The sequence below is a fragment of the Sinocyclocheilus anshuiensis genome, unplaced genomic scaffold (assembly GCF_001515605.1).
Source record: "Sinocyclocheilus anshuiensis isolate Anshui unplaced genomic scaffold, SAMN03320099.WGS_v1.1 scaffold455, whole genome shotgun sequence".
Lineage (NCBI taxonomy): Eukaryota > Metazoa > Chordata > Actinopteri > Cypriniformes > Cyprinidae > Sinocyclocheilus > Sinocyclocheilus anshuiensis.
In genome coordinates, this window is record NW_015552560.1 from 267220 (window position 1) to 288407 (window position 21188).

The 21188-nt window shown below is 40.3% G+C and overlaps 1 protein-coding gene and 1 long non-coding RNA gene across 2 annotated transcripts in view; both read right to left on the reverse strand.

The window, feature by feature from the left end:
• LOC107664704 (phospholipid phosphatase 4-like) overlaps positions 1–21188 on the reverse strand; it is a 148062-nt gene that overhangs the window by 120649 nt on the left and 6225 nt on the right. The window lies entirely within an intron of this gene.
• Positions 15455–20402, reverse strand: LOC107664705 (uncharacterized). Its single transcript, XR_001631483.1, has 3 exons — positions 20391–20402; positions 15951–15952; positions 15455–15563 (listed from the first exon to the last, which is right to left on the reverse strand). It is a non-coding gene; the product is annotated as an uncharacterized LOC107664705 (long non-coding RNA).

Consider the following 21188-nt stretch of genomic DNA (forward strand, 5'->3'; position numbering starts at 1 on the left):
CTACTGTCTGGCTCTGGTGGTCTTCTGCTCCGCCGTGGGGATCTTCGGTCCCGTCTGCTCTGCTGTGGTGGTCCTCAGCTCCACCTGTACTCCCTGCTCCGCCTCAGTCCCTGGTCTCACCACTTCCACGTGGACCTGTCCCTCCGTCCCTCCCCCTGTTCCGCCTCCACTCCACCGCCCACCTGGATCGTATAGTGTTTGGAGCGTCTGGAAGCCGCTCCTTGGGGGGGTACTATGTCACGATAACCAGCTTGAGAGCTCTTGATAGCTGCCAGATTTGCCATTGCCTGACCCTCGCCTGTTTTGACCACACCCTTAATAAAGCTTGCAAATGGATCCGTACGTCTCACGTCTTGTTTGCCCCATAACAATTACAGTTGAAAGGACGTAAGCTTTGTTTCTGAATGCTCAAAGAAAAGATACAGTGTAATTATAATAAACTTCATCTAAACTGCAATATTTAACAAACATGTAACAACTGAAGGCCATTTGTGGCTCCTCATTTTCATAAAGTTGAGCATGTCTGTACTTTTGGATGCCCTTAGATGCTCTCTCTGATCCGCTGTCAATCCCACAATGCACTGCATGAGCATGGTGCTTAGCTCCCACAGGAATGAATTGAAAACACCTACTCCGCTCAATTAACACCAGTGTGAGCACACCGTTAGGTGTAAAATGACATGTGGACTGGCGAGCAAACCATAATACTGAACCGAGAGTACCTTTTGGTTTTTTTGGAGTTCAGCTGCAGTAGAAATATGCTGTGATTCATGGGAATGAGAAAATAACTCCGGTCTGCACTTGTTCAGGCAATGCATTTCAGCCTACAGTATAACATCAAATCAAATAAAAATGCAATTTCAGATCAAATCAAATATAGTTATTCTCCCCATTCATTGAAATAATACATTTAAGGTATAATAGGGTATAAATTAAGGGTGAGCCAAATACCTTATCCGGACAGGCATGGATTCTGAATTCAAAACGAAATAACAAATTCATGCAAATAATAGAAAAAGTATTTGTTAGACACAGTCAATCCTTGTGCTTGCAGAATAATGTGAGCCAAATGACAGTACAGTATTTTAGATCGATTCATATTTTACAAGATGTCATGGTCTGTCTGAATACTCAATTCTGATTGGCTGGCAGGTGTGCATTAAAGGGATAGTTCCCCAAAAATTAAAATTCTATCTTTAATTTCTCTCATGTCATTCAACACCTGTAATTCCTTCGTTTATCTTCAGAACACAAATGAAGATATTTTTGATTGAATCAGAGAGCATTTTCTACTCCCATTGGGAGCAACGGAACTACCACATTCAAGATCCAGAACGATAGGAAAAACATCATTAAAGTACACAATGTGGCTCCAGTGGTTTAACCTCAATTTTATGAAGTGACGCAAGTGCTTGGTTTTGGACAAAAAAATAAAAAAAAATTTTTTTACCACTTTGGGTGAACTACCCCTTTAAAAACGTTGAATACACAGATAGTTTAATCACCATTCTGTATTAATGCGCTGCTTTCATTGACACACACAAACACACACACACCACTGGCAAACAGAGATCAAAGATCACACTGTGCGCACACAGAAACATTCAGCAGGGTTGTCAACTTTGATTGCTCAGCTGGAGTGAGATTTCAATTACTGAATCATTCAAATACCCCTTGCTGGATCCAACAATTTATTTTTAATTTCATCTTAATACTATAACTTACCATGAAATCAATGTGGTACTAAATGCACTTTTTAGAATCGTTCCTTCTATGTATGCTGATTAGATGCCGATTATTACTTCTAAGATAATTTACCATCAAGTCAGATTTTTAGTGGCTTAATTTAAGAAAATAAATCCAAAAAATATAAAATATTTTATGCGTGTTAAAAAGTGTATAGTATATAAATGTTACAAAATAAACTGCAAATAGCTTGTTTGTCTAAAGTTGTAAATCAGAAAGGCAGTTTTAAATCACAAAATTATAGATACAAAAACCCAAAAGCAACCTAGATGTTAAAAACATGTAACCTGTAGGAACACACACTCCTCTAAAAACATTAACTGTCATTTGTTTTTCCTGTAAATGCAGGCTCTGCTCCTTATTAGGGTTGGTCCCATTCCAGCTACTCTTCTTATAAAAATAATTTATTCAATTTAATTACTCATAAAAATGCTTATATTTCAGTCTAAATTTTTGCGCCCATTTCTCTGCTGCAATACAAACACTTCTGTAAGTGACGTTACTGACAGTGCACAACTGACAATGAAATTATCACTGTAGAAGAGTTTAATCAAAATATAAATTAAAGTTAAATATAATATAATAAATATAAATATAAATAAATTAAAGTATAATCAATGTGAATATGGCCATTTATGTATTAAATTATTCTACTGTTATAATCATGTGTATTTGCCTGCGTGTATAGAAATCTGTATGAGAATGGAATGTGCAGACATATGGGGAAGCATGTGATGGGGCCCTTACTTTCACAAAACATAAAATTAAGGCCTCGAGACTTCATCGTGATCCCATAACAAATATGAATGAAATGTATTGAACACGCCTAGAGAAAGAACTGTATAAAAGAGGGTACAGAAAAAGATTTCTCTCAGATGTTATGGTCTCTGAAAATAAAATCTTTTCTGGCATCAAAATCGCAAGACTTTGAGAAAGATTCTTCACAGCAGCGGCAGAAGCCACCACATCACTCACCATAGTGGTCCGGCCAAACAGAACATTTAGGCTACTTGCATTTGGCACAACTAGCATCTGTTAATTTTGTGCCCTGGTTTGTGTTTTGGGATCACAAACATCTGTTTCACGTCTGTCTTCATTTTCTCTTTACTGGTAGACATTGCGAAGGGCTGGGCGATATGGACAAAAATTATTATTATTATTTCTAAGAAAAGAAGAAGATTAAGAAAATATTTTAAAAAGAAGAAGAAAATTACATATGAAAAAAACATTTATATGTAACAAGCACTATTTAGAAACATACACACTTGAATGCCAGTGCTTCCAGAAAAGGTGGGAATATCTTATCACTTATTGTAGGATCATTTAAGGCCATTATGATTAATGTATAAGTAAGTACACCATACATGTGACGTATAAAAGGAAGTACAATAGACTCTAAAAAGAGCTATTTTGATCAGTACACATGTAGAATTTACGAGCCAACATATTTGCATGTCCGTATAACTTACAGCACTGGCACTGCATATCATCATCAATATTTAAATCATCTCTAATAATGTGACCCAGATATTTTATTTTATTTACCACCTTTAATACTTGGTCACCCTAAATAAAAAGGGGGACATTTTGCTTACGACCCTCTCTGGTTTTAATAATCATAACCACACTCTTTTAGTATTAAAATGAATGCTGCACACCATAGTTTGAACATACACAAAGCAGCTGTTGTAGCCCAGCACTATAAGGTTAAGGTTCTATATTAATTTAAGTCAATAGATCATCCATATACATTCCTACCCCATTTGACTTGTATGGGTTGATGCATATACCAATAATGTAAGATCCTAATCAAATATGACGGAACCCCTCTGTCTTGTAACATACTAAACTAAACAGCTTAGTATGATTAATTCGATCAAATGCCTTAGAAACATCTAAAAAGCACATAAATACAGTAGAATTGTGCCTATTATACATACTAACCACTTTAGTGAATATATGCAGAAATCAGTACCATGCTTCCTTTTAAAGCCAAACTGATTATCTGTAGTTACCAAATATTCTTTGAGCCTATCCATAAGGATACGCTCAAATACTTTTGAAATTATAGAGCTCCCTATGACTCTTAAGTTCCCTCCCTCTCCTGCCTTCTCTTATGCCAGCCTGTTCCTCAGCCCTGTCTCCGCTGGTGCCTGTTAGTCCCTCAGCTCACCCTCAGTGAGTGCCATCTGGGCGCTCTGATCTGCCTCGGGACTTCCAGTCTCCGTCTAGGTGTGAGGATCCCCTGTCTCCACCTCCAGCCTCCAAGTCCCATACTCCACCTCGGTCCTCCAACCCATCGGCTCTGCCTTGGCTCCATGCTCCCTCATCTTCACCGTGGCTCGTAATCCCACTGGCTCCACCGGGCTTCCTCGTCCCTCCGGCTCTGCCTTGGTCAGTCACTCCACTCCGCCGGCTTCGCCTCATCACTCCGTCCCTCTGGCTCTATCAGGCTCCTCCTTCCTTCCGGCTCCACCTGCATTTTCCGCCGTGGTCTTCTGGGTACCCGTCTCCGCCTCGCCCGCATGAGCCGTCAGCTCTGCCTTGGCCCTCCGGACCTTATAGGTGTCACCCTGGCTCTCCGTCTGCTCGGCTCCACCTGGGTCTCCACCTCCAGCGGCTCCATCTCTATCGCACGTCCCCAGGGTGTCATCTGCCAATACTCCACCATGGCTCCTCCCTCCCTCGACTCCGCCCTGGTGTCTCATCCTGGCTGGTCTCTGGATCTCCATCTGGCTCATCCTGCTCCTGGCTTCCCCTTGGCTCCTCCTACCCTCCACTCCCCCATGGACTCATTTGGACTCTTTTTGTTTATGCTCCTCTCCATTTCTTTGCCCTCCTCCAGAACCACCATCCTTCCTCCTCATTTGGACTTCTTTAGGCACGAGGATGCGCCTTCTGGGAGGGGCGAACTGTTACAGTCATGGACTTTTTAGCTGTGTTTTTCCCTGTTCCTGGTCTCCTGTCTTATTTTGTTCCTTTGACCTAGATTTCCTTTGTTGTCCTGATTATGTCATTCTGTTCACCTGTGTTCATTCAATCATGTCATTAGTCCCTTGTTTGTTTTAGTATTTATACTCCCTGGGGCCCGTTCCTCGTACTTCGCTAACTCAGTTAGCTGGATTTGATTGTTGACGATTTGGCATGATCTTAGATTATTTGGTTCTTCAAAGCTCATCCTGGACTTGCTGTCATAACAACAGGTCCGTACATTTAAACCTGCTCGGGAGCAGGCTTATTTCATGTAAACAGGATTAGATTGCATCTTTTTAAGTGGAATTGATATTTAAAATCTATCCCAGCCACTGCTACTTTATTACAAGAGCACCCTACTAATCCAGGGACAATAATTTAAAATAATAATAATTAAAAAATTAATTTGAAAATAATATTATAATGTTGTGTATTCTATAATACTATAGACACAGTAATTAAAAGATTTATTCGTGATAAAATAATTACTTTATAATTGTATTAGAGTCTTGCACACATGCTATATAGTTAATCTGAGTTGTGCATTAATTTGAATGGTGACAGCTATTATGGGAGCGGCTTGATAGAACACAGGAGATGCAGATAACTTGAAAGTGAAGTGACATGTGGCCAAGTATGGTGACCCATACTCGGAATTTGTACTCTGCATTTAACCCATCCAAATGCACATACACACACACACACACACACACACACACCCACGACCTTCAGGTTACTACAAGTCCGACTCTCTATCCATTAGCCCTTAAGAAACTTGAATTAATGCTGTCACATAACAAATCTGCTTCGAAGATAAAATTACATGAATTGCTAATTACAACATTGAAATAAAAATGTAAAGCCTGTACAAATACTAGAAATCGTGAATATAAATAATTGGGAATCATGTAAAAAAAAAAAAAAATAAAAGTAGTGCACTTTTCATTTATCTATTATAACATTTATGTAGTTTTGTTCACTTTGCTGTTTCCTTATAAAGGTCCAGAAATTTGTCAAGTTTCTGCAGGTGTCTTTTTTAAATATATGATGTCATTACATTGCTGACTTGCCGCCAGCCAATCGCTGCATTGCTGATCGTGGTTTCAAGTATCGATACACCTGCCCTTTAGGTGGAACATAAGAACACGCAGTAATCTTAGACAACTTAATCCAGATATTTTAATCAGATCCGCAAATTAGTTTGAAGAACCAAATTAGCCAGAGATCAGTTATCACGATTAGAAGATCTGGCATCTTTCAAATCATCTCAGATGATTATGGGAACTGGTCATCTAAGCATGCTATTGATGGATTGTTGACCACTTGGGCCCTCTCCAAATTACAGACCGACCTGTGGCGGAGAGTGGATCTACTGAAAAGGATTTATTTGGAAAAAAGCAAACTGGTCAAAAAATTAATCCTTTGCCTGGCAACAGTCACAGAATGGCAAGAGAGTCTAGGAGGCAAAACCACATAGGTGCAGGCTGCTGCTGAAGTAAGGACAGGCAGAGGTAACCAAATGAAATCTCCAGGAACAAGCAGGTGTATAAGCTTGAAGGGCCAGAGTCAGGTAGGAGGGAGATCCAGATATCAAAGCCAACAGAACCAGGCCTCAGTATCCCAGGCAGGCCAGGAGCACATAGACAGATGAAGCTGCTGAGAGCTCAAGAGCAAACAACAATCTGGCAAAGTACAACACACACACAAGAGGACAGGTAGAGAATCCTTGAGCCAACAGGAAAAAACAAAACTAGACAAAATGACAAGAGTAAAACAACTTAATGCTGAGAGCTCAAGAGCAAACAACAATCTGGCAAAGTACAACATACACACAAGAGGAATAAGTAGGGCAATCAATGAGCAGGATAACGAGCAGTGGCAGGTGAGGCAAATTGACTAATAAAATGAAACGAGGGGGCGGGGCCAATACATGACAAATTAAGGAACACATAACAAACAAAACAGAAGCCATGTGCTAGATGCACATGACAACCATAAACACAAACAGACAGACAAAGCCAGGCCGATCAGCCCGGGGTCCTGACAGTACCCTCCCCTCCAGGATCGCCCCTGGGTGATCCCAAAGGAGCAGCCAACTGCCGGCGGTGAAACTCCTCAATCAATGACCGGTCCAAGATATCCCGGGCTGGGATCCAGAATCTCTCCTCCGCACCGTACCCCTCCCAATCCACGAGGTACTGGAACCCACGCCCTCTGCGCCTGGAGTCTAACAGCCTCTTAACCGTACAAACAGGGGACCCATCAATTAGACGGGGAGGGAGGGGGGAAAACAGAAGGAACGGTAAGGTTAAGAGGGCTATGAAAAACAGGTTTGATCCGAGACACATGAAAAACCGGATGAACACAACGAAGGGAATGTGGGAGCCTGAGACGCACCGCCGCCGGACTCAGAACCTTAATAGGGTATGGCCCAATAAACCCCAATAGACCTTAAGAGGCAGGTCTCTTGTAGACAGCCATACCCTCTGCCCACAAACATACCTGGGGGCCGGAGTCCGACGACGGTTAGCAGAGATTTTAACATGTCTCTCCATCCGGAGTAGGGCTTCCCTAGCCCTCTGCCACGTACGACGGCACCGCCGGATTAATGCTTGGGCAGAGGGAACTGCAGCCTCAGGCTCCTGTGAAGAAAAAAGAGGAGGCTGATAACCCAGGCAACATTGAAAAGGGGAGAGTCCAGTAGACGAGGTAGGCAGGGAATTGTGGGCATATTCAGCCCACATAAGCTGCTGGCTCCAGGAGGAGGGGTTATGGGAGGCCAGACAGCGGAGCATCTGCTCCAAGTCCTGGTTTGCCCGCTCGGACTGCCCGTTGGTCTGAGGATGGAAGCCTGACGACAGACTGGTGGAGGCACCAATCTGCCGGCAGAACTCCCTCCAAAAATTGGAAACAAACTGGGGCCCCCTATCAGAGACCACATCCACCGGAAGCCCATGGACCCGGAAGACATGGTCTACCACTGCCAGACCGGTCTCCTTAGAAGAAGGGCGCTTAGGGAGAGGAATGAAGTGGATCGCTTTGGAAAAGCGATCCACCACAGTGAGGATGACTGAATTGACATTGGATAGGGGAAGGCCTGTTACAAAATCCAAGGCAATATGAAAGGGAGGGAATGGGGAGGGGTTGGAGCAGACCAACGGGAGGCTTATTGGAAGATTTATTTTGGGCACAGACCGAGCAGGCAATGACAAACTGATGGACATCCCCAGCCATAGAAGGCCACCAAAACCGCTGATGGATGGATGCCAGCGTCCTCCTCACTCCCGGATGGCAAGCAAGCTTTGACGAGTGGCCCCACTGAAGGACAGAAGAACGAAATACCTTTGGTACAAATAAAAGGTTACTGGGGCATTCTTTAGGCACCTCAATTCCTCGAAGAACCTGTTTAACTTGCGCCTCAATGTCCCAAATGACAGCCACCACCACCCGTTCTGAAGGAATAATATATTCAGGGGTGAGACCGTCACCCGGGCAAGCAAACTGGCGGGATAGAGCATCTGGCTTGACATTTTTAGAGCCAGGACGATAAGACAAGTTAAAATTGAAGCGCCCAAAGAATAACGCACAGCGAGCCTGACGAGAATTTAATCTCTTGGCTGAATGGACATATTCAAGATTTTTATGATCCGTCCAGACCAAGAAAGGTTCTGCAGCCAGTGGCGCCACTCGTCCAAAGCCATCTTAGCCGCCAGCAGCTCCCTGTTACCTACGTCATAGTTCCGTTCAGCTGGGGACAGGCGATGGGAGTAATAGGCACAAGGATGAACTTTGCCATCTCCCGAGGACCGCTGGGAAAGGACCGCCCCTAAGCCTCACTAAAGCAGCCTGAGCCTGAGGAGACCACAGAAATGGAGTCCTGGTGGAGGTGAGAGCCGTCAAGAGTGCAGCGATCTGGCTAGAATTAAGCACAAATCTGCGATAAAAGTTTGCAAAACCTAAAAATCGCTGCAACGCCTTGCGTGAATCAGGAATTGGCCAGTCAGAGACGGCCCTTACCTTGGCTGGGTCTACACGGATCCCTTTTGCCGAAATGATGAACCCCAGGAACGGAACAGAACTTGCATGGGACGAGCACTTCTCCGCCTTGACATACAGCTGATTCTCCAGCAGCCGTTGCAACACCTGTCTGACGTGCTGGATGTGTACCTGGATAGAACGAGAGAAGATCAGGATATCATCCAGGTACACAAAGACAAACTTGTTTACCATGTCTCTCAGCACATCGTTGACCAGCTCCCTGCAATAACTCAAAAGCTGAAGACATTAAAGGTAGGGGGTAACTGTTTTTAACAGTTATGTCATTCAGCCCCAGATAATCAATACAAGGACGCAGGTATCCATGCTTCTTCTCCACAAAGAAGAACCCCGCGCCCGCTGGAGAAGAAGAGGGGCAGATGAGGCTGGCTGCCAGAGAATCACTGATGTACAGTACTTATCCATGGCCCTACGATCTGGACCCAAGAGGGAGTACAGCCTCCCCCGAGGAGGAGAAGTGCCAGGGAGAAGATTGATGGCACAATCATAGGGTCGGTGAGGAGGGAGAGACACAGCCCGGGACCTACTGAAGACCTGCCGAAGATTATGGTAGACCACCGGGACCCCAGACAAATCAGCTTTCTCTGCCTGAGAAACAGAAAACACAGAGCCAGGAGACAAGGCAGCACCCAAACAATGCTTAAGACAAAAATGGCTCCAGGAGAGAGCAACATTTTCAGCCCACTCAATGTGGGGGTTGTGCTTCACCAGCCAAGGGTGCCCCAGCACAATAGAAGTGCCGGGGGACTCCAGCAGGTAAAACACAACTTCCTCACGGTGGTTGCCAGAAATAGTAAGACTTACGGGGACAGTAGACTGAGATATAAGGGCAAGATGAGAACCATTAAGTGCATGAGCTGTCAAGGTAATCTGGAGACGAATGGTAGGGATCCCCCACTTAGCAGCCAGAGAGGAGTCCATGAAGTTGCCCTCAGCCCCAGAGTCCACCAAGACAGGGCATGAGTGAGAGGAGCGATCCCAGTCACATGGGCTACCTTGGACTCTTCAGAGAAAAATGTGGCCAGTTGGAGAGCAAACACTACAGCACATTGAGTCAAGAAGGCTCGACAGACAGAAGGATTTCCATCATAGCAAGGTGGGGGATTCAGCCGTGGTTCCATCAGTGAGTCCATGCAGAAACTGGTCCCATTGTGCCACTGCATTCCAACCACATGAGGCTGCCAGTGTTCGAAACTGAATAGAATAGTCTGAAACAGAACAGTCTCCCTGGCAGAGTGATATATGCACATGACAACTATAAGCACAAAAAGACCAGACAAAGCCAGGCCAATCAGCCCGGGGTCCTGACAATACGACGTTAATAAATCTTTAATACATTAGCTCATCCATGAACATGATTTCTGCCCGAGTCCCATCGGATTGCTTCGGCTGTGGGGATGAAGATGACAACTCCCATGATTTCACACTCTGTCACGGCGTCATCTAACGACGCCTTTGTTTCTTTGTTTGTTTTGAATACGCGCCCTCTAGTGACAAAAAATTACATATTATGCCTTTAAGCGAGGTACGAAGAATGGGCCCCTGCTCTGTTCTGTCCTTTGCTGGTTATTGTTTGCTGCGCTGCTCTCTGCTCCTGGATTCTTTGTTAAGTTGATTAAAATTTCTCCTTGTGGATTATTCTCCTTTGTCGTGCATTTATACTGTACCAACCCATTACAATAATTTAATATTGATATTTTTCCACAATATTCATTTACCATTCATGTGGAAGGAAATGCTCTCCACATGTTTGTTAGGCATTGAGAATGAATGTAAAGATAATTTGTTTGATCACAATTAAACTCCACAGAGCTAGTTTTTTATTTAGGGACCCATGAAATCTATTTTTCCCCTAAATTCTGTTTTCCCTTTTATTTATTTATTTTTCCATGGATTCAGTGTTTTATGATTCAATACAAATTTATCATAAAATGGTGTCTAATTAAATGAATTAGTGAAACTTTTACAATTTAATCAATCTTTTAAAATGTAATGAAAACATTATGAATTTACAAGAAAACATTGCATTTATTTATGTCTGTCAAATAAGATGCTGCACAACAGCACTGTATAACTGTATACATTAATGAAAAAATACCTTAGTTGTATGATATTCCTTAAAAATATTATTATTACTTGAGAATTACATTTTAGTATAAAAGAGTAATATTTCTGTCATAATTTCTTCAGGTTAGACTGGACTTTTAATTTGACGAGCTGGAGTGAAGGTCTTTAAGTTTTACTTTCAGTTTCAGTGTGTATTTGATTTGCAGATGCTAAAAACACCATGAGCTTCGCATGTGTTTGAGTTCATTCATACAGAGTGTGACGAGCGTCCCGAAGCTTCATCATTCACCTGGAAACAAGCGAGGAGCACCTGGCCATCATCATCACAGGCTGATCGGTCACAGCTGTACCTCATCAGGCGGCGGCTACATAAGCCACGCAAGCCCGGCCATCTAGGAGATTCCTCCATGAGCCTGAGCACTAACTCGCCCTCTCATTTTTCCCACAGAAAGCAGCGTGTGACCGACCAGCCCCACAGAAGCACTGCACGGACCCTCTGCACTGGGAAGACGGAAGAGAGCACTCACGGCACCGGAGCACCTACCTGGACCTTTCTCCCTATCACACATCACCCCAATAAATCCACCCTCCGGGGTATTGATTGAGATTACTTGTCGTGTGATTCTTCACCCCGTTACAAGAGACACGCAGAACAAGCAGAGTTAGCCTATTAATCGTTCAAAGTCCACTTATGTTATTCTGCGTGCTTAATATGCGTTTTTTTCTTTCTACATGTTATCTTAAGGGTTTTTCCCATTATTTCAATTTTAGGTTTAGTATAACATTATTTATAATTTAAAGAAGAAACCAATCCGATGTATAGTTGAGATTTGAGGCTTAATACTATAGAAAAACACTAAAGGTTTTTCAGTTAGAGTGTTTTCAGCTTGTTTATTTTCATATAAAATTACGGCATGCAGTTGCATAAAACAATGTTATAAACATCATCCAATGTAAATTGTGATAATCGTAATTAGTAATTGCAATTACAATTTTAAGGGAATAATCGACAATTATGATTTTTGTCATAATCGTGCAGCCCTACCAGATCTTATCATCATTATTGACATAAATTTTATCGTGACTCAATATGATATTGTTTTACCACCCAGAAAGTGCCGAAAGTCAGAGCCAGTCTGCAGATTTGAGTAGACAGATTCCATAGGAAATCGCGTAGTGTATGATGGTCACAGAAACATATTTTTTAGCTTCAGTCTATAATTTAATCCAGATGGAGGATATTAAACATGTTCGATATTTTGCGCTGATTTTAGAACGCACATTGTTTTCTTTTGTCATGCGTCTCCTAGCAACAGTGTGCACATTTCTGCATGAATTTGTTGTGATCGGAACACGATTAATCTAATAATTTTAACGAAAAATTATGTTTTATTATAGCTTTTGGAGCAAGGACGCCGCCATCTTGCAATACCGTAGCATGTGACGTCACGGGGTTGGTTTGCTCAGTTGGCCACTGAAGTAATATAAGCATTTCTTTACTTTTTGAAAACACGCTTGTTTTGAAATAGATGAATATTTTGATTGAATTGAATTGAATTGAATACCTTTATTGTCATTTCATGTAGCATACAACAAAATTTCGTGTCTCTCATAAAATAAAAATAACTCTCTCATAAAATAACTGTATTTTTCACAACTTACCCTTCACAGTTTCTTGTAATCTTGTAATGTCATCTGTAAGGTTCTGTTGATGGAGTAATCCTGTGTTCGTGTCTCGGAAACGGGAAACGATCCATCACAATCAAATTAACGCAATTAACACAGGGGTGGAGCTATCGATTATAGCAACTGTAATATTGAATGGCTATACTCAGTGATTAAATATTAGGATAAAAAAAACTATTTCCAACAGACATCAGTAGCATTGGTATCAGTGATACTCACCTTCATACATGAAAAAGATGCCACTAAACAAATATTTAAAAATATACTGTGTTTATGTTGTTTCTACATTAATTTGAAGATTGAATGTGAAATTATTGCAATATAAAAGTATACAGTATTTTAACCTATTTGTGCCCAAATTTTTCTGAATGGTTTCATGCATATAGTCACGTTAATAGTGTCCTATGTGAACATGTTCTGCATTTATTTTCCCCAGGTCTTTTTTTTTCTTTTCTTGAAAATAGTATTTGAATGTGCGGCAACTATAGTTGCCGGTGGGCAAATATGTTGTATGCACTACTTCAATGTCAAATTTGAATAGGTGGAGAGCTTTTGGCATCTAACTCAAAATAACTGCTTTCAACAGATAAATCTTTATTCATAAACAAATTTATCATGCATAAAAGTCGAAGAACATTCGATGCAAACCCAAAAAAAGTTGCATCTAATTTATAATCTCTTGAATATGAAAACACAACAAATCCATTTGTCTTAAAGTGGTGGAACATAGTGCAGAACAAAGTGCAAATGAAAATAAATAAATAAAAATAAATAGAATGAAGAAAATATTACATCTATATAATAAAAAAGGTATACCTGAAAGAAAATTACGCATTTAACTGTTTGGTTACCAACATTCTGCAAAATATCTTCTTTTGTGCTCAACAGAAGAAAGAATCTCATAGGTTTGCAACTTGAAAATGACACAATGATGACACAATTTCCATTTTTGGGTGAACTTTCCCTTACATAAGCAGTTTTAGTATAAGTAGCCTACAAGGAGTACTGCAGTGAAGGTACAAGTAGTTTTATAAATTTACATAAACATATTTGCATACTGGAACTTCTTTGGTAGGTGGTTTTCAATCATGGTTCCAGGGAACACATTTTATATGTATTATCTGAAGCGCGCAGTTCAGTTCACGGAGCTCTCTCCTAATGAGCTGATGATCTGAATCATGTATGAGTGATCTGAATACAAAAGTTGTGTCTCATTTCAATGTCTGTGCCCTCCTGAGGTCACATTTGTTGGCCGCATACATCATCATGTCTCATTTCAGAAAAACAGCCATTATAAAATTGACTGTTATTCCTCGTGAGGTGTAATTAGTTTGGAATGTAATTACTTTGGAATCTAATGGTTGCTTTTTTAAATAAAAAATGGCTATCAAATGGCTTAAAGTCACCATTGAATCAAAATTGACAGTTCTTATGTATTTATTTATTTAACTTTTTTTTAAATAAATAATAGCATGGCAACTACACAACCTGCAGGCTAAAAGTCATCTTTCTTTTAATCTTTTTTTTTTTTTTTTTTGATTAGTTACAAGACTTAGTGCCCATAAGCAAAGATGGCAGATATTATCAGGATATATACACTGAACAGAGGGAATATGAACCAAAAACAACTTTATTTGGACACAGGGCGAGATCGGGAGAACACAGGTGAGTAATGCGAGTATAACCAGAATGAGCAGTGAATAGATGAAACATAGAACAGTCCTTCTCTTACAGATGGACACGGAGAAGCACACACCTCAACAATGGAATCCACAGGTAAGTCATTACTGGAAATAACTTCATGAACAGACATAGGAAAAACTATGTCTAAACAGAAAAGGAAAGCACAGAGACCAGGTAAGTGGGTCTTTCCTAGTTTAAGGCTAGACGCTGCCTGAGGCTGAGGTGTGTGCTTAAATAGTTTGCTGATGACATCGATGATTAATGAGTAGTACAGGTAGTTAATATTCGGGTGACGTTGGGAGCGCTGAGTAGTGGAGGTGAGAGAGCCTGGCCAATCTGTGACAGATATCAACCTGCACACCTCAAGGGGATCCCAGTTGAGAATTTGGTATTGAATGGGGATGCTAGCAGATAGCTTTCTCCAGGTATTATAGACCTCCTGGAATGTACATTTAAAATCAGGATGTAATGCAAATAAACCACAGAATACCCTTAAACCTCCCTTTGCCTGTCTATTATATCTACAATAGATAATGGACCCTAATCCTGAAAAAGAAAATCCTGTGTGACCTTGGGTGAGAGCTATTAAGCATTCTGGTTTTATGGGGTACATTTATATGACAACAGTGTACTAAAAACTGAAAGGTTTGCATTTTGAAACGTTTCAAGTACAGACAACACTGCAGTCAAAATGATCCCCATTTACACGGATCTGCAAAAATGACTAAAACACTGTATTATGCATGCCAGGCCAATAGTTTGTGATGTCACTTTGTAAAGAAACACTACACGCCTGTGCACATACCTATAGACTGAACAGATATGAATGACATCACTGTTTTCACAAATTCGTGTTGTTTTGTAGTTTACACGGTAGGGCTGGTCCGAATACCTTTTTTTTGAGCTTCGAAGCTTCGGTAGTAATCAACACCGAATATTCGAAGGTTCAGAGGGAGGGGGCTGAACATATTCTTCTCTCTAATAAAGGAAGGAATCTCTGTGTGTCTGTCTGTCTGTTTGCATTTTTATTATGTCGAGAATAGGGTTGTGATGGTGAGGAAATTTTCCCACCAGCTAATCGACGTGTGACAACACGGATAATACCGGTATCAACGTGGGGGCAGGGGCGTTCCCTCTTTTCCTCGCTTTCCTTCGCTTTTAAATAGCTTGTAAAAGCGGCGTGCACATTTTACTTTCACTTTCAAATAGCGGCAATTCGGAGTAAAGCAATTGTTAATTTTTAGTTCGTTTGAATTTTCCCTCTTTTGCTCGTTTTCCTTCGCTTTTAAATAGCTTAAAAGCGTTGTGCGCATTTTACTTACACTTTCATTTTCGAATTAGCGGCAATTCGGCTTGAATGCAACAACAAAATACAATGTCAAACTCACTTTAGCCTACAGTATATATAAAACAGAACTTTTATTAACAAAACGAATAAAAATAGGCTACACCATGCTATAGGGCAGGCTATGCCTAATATAAAATAACATAACTTACATAACGACTGTCGTTCGGCACGCTGCATTGAGCAGCCGCGTTCAGTTTTTAATTGTAGTGTCTGTTCTTTTACTGAACTAAATGATTTTTATTAGCCCTACTATAAAAAATCAAAACGAATCAAAACGACGGTAGGTGTCGGTGCCGCGGTGGGCAAGTGACGTAACCGGTGTTGCGGCTTAACAACAGTATCACCGTCAGCACCATCTATCGCGGCAAGCGAAAATAGATCTCTTAGTCACCACTTTCTTCCCATCACAAGAGCCAATTTGGAACACACTATATGTCCAACTTTATGAGCAACTTTACGCCCAATAAATAGGCACTTTATGCCTAACCAATGCTGCCTTAAAGGGGTCATATGATGTGATTTAAATTTTAAGTGTTTTTTGGAGTGTTACAAGCTCTTGGTGCATAAAGAAGATCTGTAAAGTTGCAAAGACTAAAGTCTCAAATCCAAAGAGATATTCTTTATAAAAGTTAATACCTAAATTACCTACCTAAAACGGCTCATTCTAGCATGCCCCCACGTCTACGTCACTGTGTGGGAAGATTAACGCCGCCCAAATGTTCACGCAAAGAAAGGTGTAATTTTTATTCTCGCTGTAGTATTGTTGCTGCCGCCGCCACCATGTTGTGGAGACGCTGTGTGTTTCATTATGAAAGCGAAACTACTTTGTTTGGCCTTCCAAAAGAGGACACAACTAGAAATCAGTGGTTAAGTTGTATTTACAACACTGTTCCGGAACAGTTTAACCCAAATATTCAGATGTGTGCAGCGCATTTTATGGAGGACGAGGACTGCTTCCTGGGAGAGTAGCCTACAATGCCGGTGTCTGTTTCTACAAAGTGGGGCAATTCCAACTTTGCAAGGACAGTGGCGCTTCTGATTCACAGCCTGTAAGTACGTTTTCATATTTAAAGAATTTGCCACTGACGATTCAAACGTGAGTTTTAAGCAGTGTAGACAGTATAAGTCATTATAATCAGTAATTATGTCCCCACAGGATGCAACAAATGCCTCGCTTATAATGGGTTTTACTGGTTTTGTCTCGTCGCGCCGGGACACGGCATCACAGTATGGTAAGGGGCGTAACATTTCAGTCACACGCTTGAGGTATTCGGCCAATCACAATGCACTGGATAGCTGGCCAATCAGAGCACACCTCGCTTTTCAGACCGATGAGCTTTGTAGAAATCGACGCGTTTCAGAAAGGCGGGGCATAGAGGAGAAACAATAATGTACATTATGTGGAAAATAATGTGTTTTTTGAACCTTAAACTGCATAAACACATTGCATTACACCAAATACACAAAATAATGTTATTTTTAGCAACGTCATATGACCCCTTTAAAATTTGGTCAAAAGAAGTAAAATTTTAGAACAACCTTTGCAACAAGAGCAACTGTATAAATCTTTTAATATGTCTTAATTCTCTCCTTTTTTTTCAGAATGTTATCGTTATCAGAACTTATCAGAACTCGGCAAACACTCTTTAAATTCAAAAGAGAAACCTCAACATTTTTATTTACATTTTTCCACAAATACATTTTATTAATGGTGCTGTGATAAGTAATGGATTTGGAGAAATTTAGCATTACATCACTTGCTCACCAGTGGATCCTCTGCAGTGAATGGGTGCCGTGAGTGTCCAAACAGCTGATAAAAACATTACAATAATCCATAAGTAATCGCCATGACTAATCGATCAGTTCATGTCTTGTAAGGTGAAAAGCTGCATGCTTGCAAGAAACAAATCCTTCATTACAATACAAGCATACATCATTAAAACATTTTATCTTTACTGTCAATAAACAAAAATCGGCACACTGCCACTACTGCTCTCAAAAACAAAGTTTATTAAAATCACAACGTTTCGACCCTAAGGTCTTCGTCAAGCATTTTATCTTCAGCCACATTCAAGAATCAAAATCATGAGAAATCTGTTTAGATCAAATTATCTGCTGTTAACTGATTATTGTGCACAGCTAGAAAACAAGACATACGCTGATTACCAAGACAGTCAGCCCTATTACAGTATTTCAAATCTATCTAATCAAATCTAATACATCATGTTTTAAAAAAAGACAAGGTAGCCATGTATTTATAACAATATATGTCTACTGGTGTGGAAAACATTCTGAAATGTTAAAATGTCAAAGTGAGATTTTTTGAGAAGTCACTGCCTTCACCTTACTGACTGACTGGCACTTCTGAATTGTGACACTCTCACTGCTTGCTGTGCTCTTCTGTCAATCCTACAATCCCCCATGCAATCCTGCCGCTCACCTCCACTCCATGCCAGTGGACATGAACTGTAAATAAACATTCCTCAAAACCACAGCATCCCCTAATCTGCAGGTGGTTGAGCCTCTCTATAACTGAAATATTCTCTATAATCAGTGAAGGTTTAGACACCTCAATTCGATTTTATTCCAAGTCAGGAAGCAAGACCTCGTCAAAAAACAATTTTCAATACATATACATTTTTTTTTCTTATTGATTCTTATAAATGAAAAATGAAAATGTATTCCTTATTGTGTTTTTTTTTAACAAAGTGGCCCTTTTATTCAGCATGAATGAGCTAAAGGCACATTCTCTTAGAAAAAAACACTAGTTCCAGGAATGCATAATGACCAGTTTGGAGAGCAAAAGAAATGTCATCACATTGACTTGCCAGATGAGGATCTGGATCTTTAGCATCGTGAGCAGATTTTTTTGGTCAAACCCCTCCTTGAGCAGAAGGGCCATGTTTTAAAAGATTAGTTCACCCAAAAATATTAATTCTGTCATTTACTAGATTAGTGTCATTTTGTATGCCACTTTTTTTTTTCAGAATGGAGAATTAATGGAGACTGAGGCCTTCTTGATTTAGAAAGAATAGAAAAGCACCATAAAAGTAGCCAATAATATGATTTTCATGCTGTATTCTAAGTCTTCTAAAGTTAGACAATAGCTTTGAGTGAGTAACAATAAAATTGTGTTATTCCCTGACAATCTTGTCTTCCAGTGAACGCTCAGCACTGTGACCAAATTTTCTCATGAGAGCTATTAAGAGGTAGGTCTCATTTCAAGATTTGTTGTGAATATTGGCTTAAATGTAGGGCTGTTCATCACACAAAGCTACCTTATGCCTTAAGATGACATATACAGTAGCTATTGATCACTGTAACACACAATACTAATGGTGCGTTTTGTCATTTTAGAACTTGACAGCCGCAGTCTTCATCTACTTTCATTATACTGAAATGAGAGCCGAGATATTCAACAGAATTTCTGGAAATTGGTAAATAATGGGGTGAACTATTCTTTCAATCACAGCACTGGTCTAAAAATTATACTCAAAAGCCTTGCATTATGTCATTATATTTTAATGACGGTGTGCCAGAGATGAATATGTATCAATGAAACACTTTCTTAACATTAATAAAGTAAAATCTGAAATGCCTCTTGTGATGTGAAGAAAAAAAGAGTCGTTAAAAATTCAGTTCAAGAACAGCAGCGAACAGTAGTAAAGAAGCCTGGTGTCCTGCTCTGTTGTGTAGGTTTTACTGAGATCCTCACTGATAACCCTCTTAATCTCCTAGTTCACTGATGATTATTGCTGTGATGGAAAAAATATTGTACAATATGTCCAACCCGAACAGCCTCTCAACAAGCACCAACAAGGACTTTACCACACTCTGTTCCCCAACAGGTCCTGTTTCTTTGTTTTATGTGTTCAACTCCAATTCCCATAGTTCCTTGCTTGTCATTCTGTCTGATCATCAGCACCTGTTTATCAGTTCCGATCACTTTCACCTGCTAGTCATTCACTCATTATCCCATCTATATATACCATGCTCACTCTGTCTGTCATTGCGGCTATATTGTATTTGTCATTCCCTTGTCTGTTCTTCGATGCTGTTCATAGTTCACCGTGTATCTGTTCCTTGTGTTGGATTACCTTTTGCCACATTTTCATTTCTGTTTTTGATTATTTGTTACTTTCAATAAACTGCACTTGGAACTTACCTTGTCTCTCCTGGCATTCCGTGACAGTGCCCTGCTGAAGCCTTTTCTTTAAATTTCATGCAAACTGGTGTCAACATGGATTTTATTTAAAGTACTAAAGTATTATTGTAAACTTAAATTGCAGACAAACATATGATTTCATTCACTGGAAAGCATTTGTTTAAAATGGCATTTTCTGCTATGGTTTAAAAGCAAAATCACACTCTCATGGTGTGGGGTTTAATAATTATTTAATGAAATAACAAAAGCTGTCCTGACAGAGTCATTAATTTCTCTCTATTTCCTGTGTATACCCCTAGTGAAAATGTAAATTCTACCTTTCACATTTGTCTTGGAGCATGAATCTGTCTCTTGTTAAGATTTAATTTTGGGAAGGCTTGAGAGAAAACAAATCCTGTTTGTCTCATTTGCACTTTAACAAATGCCAAGTTAGATTTATTTATTTATTAGATTTTATTTATTAAATAGAGTTAAGGTACATGGGCTCAGGCTGCAATTATTAACAAACTCAAAGTCAGACGAACTCGGGGGGACTCGACACAGACTCAGACATTTTGGACTCAATCCAGACATTTTGGAATCCACGTCATGTGTAACATGAAAGATAAAATGAGTATGTCTAAAAAATTCGATAACAAGACATGAATAAATGTTCCCCACTCAAACTCAATTGGTTAAGGACTTGGACCCAACACTAGTTCCAAACACTCTACTATTACAATAACTCTAATATGAGTCACATGGTTCTGTCAAGCAAGATGGCAGCATAAAGTGGCATGACTCATTAAGCCCACTAAGGAATTAAATTTATTTGAACACATTTACTCCACACTTTTTACCAAAACCAGTGTCGCTGGTAAGCAGAGTGGGCGAGTTAGGTATAGAAGGTCCAAATGTAATCAATTACAGAAACAAAAACTGACTTGAAAAACACTGTGAAAGCGGTTAGAAAAAGAATAGATGAAGCAAAAGGTGCCTCTACAATGTGATAGATTGTCAACCCATGGCTAGTCAGTCACACAGGCGTGCGATACAATGAACAGTTGGACACCCTGTGGAATCACATTATCTAAAAACCGAAAGCGTTACAACAATGTCAGATTGATTACACTGAGAGAAGCAATGTCCAGAATAGGCTGTCCTAAATGGATGATGTGTACACTGGCATATTCTTGCAGACCCATTATTCAATTCTATTAATGGAACCAAATGTCATTTCCTAAAAATGGAAACAGCTTTTTCTCAATTCACAAGTTCAGCAAAGGGCAAGTGTATAGTGTGGGCATGGTTGGTAAATGGTCTTAGAAAATTGGGGTCTTCCCCATAGTTTCCCCTTTGGAAATTAGTTTGGATACATAGTTGCCAAACAACTTTCAAGGCACCTTACAAACCAAAATCTTGGTTTAAGATGGTCTTCTGATTTTACATGATTAATCCTTTCTGATCCCCCCCCCCCCCCCCCTC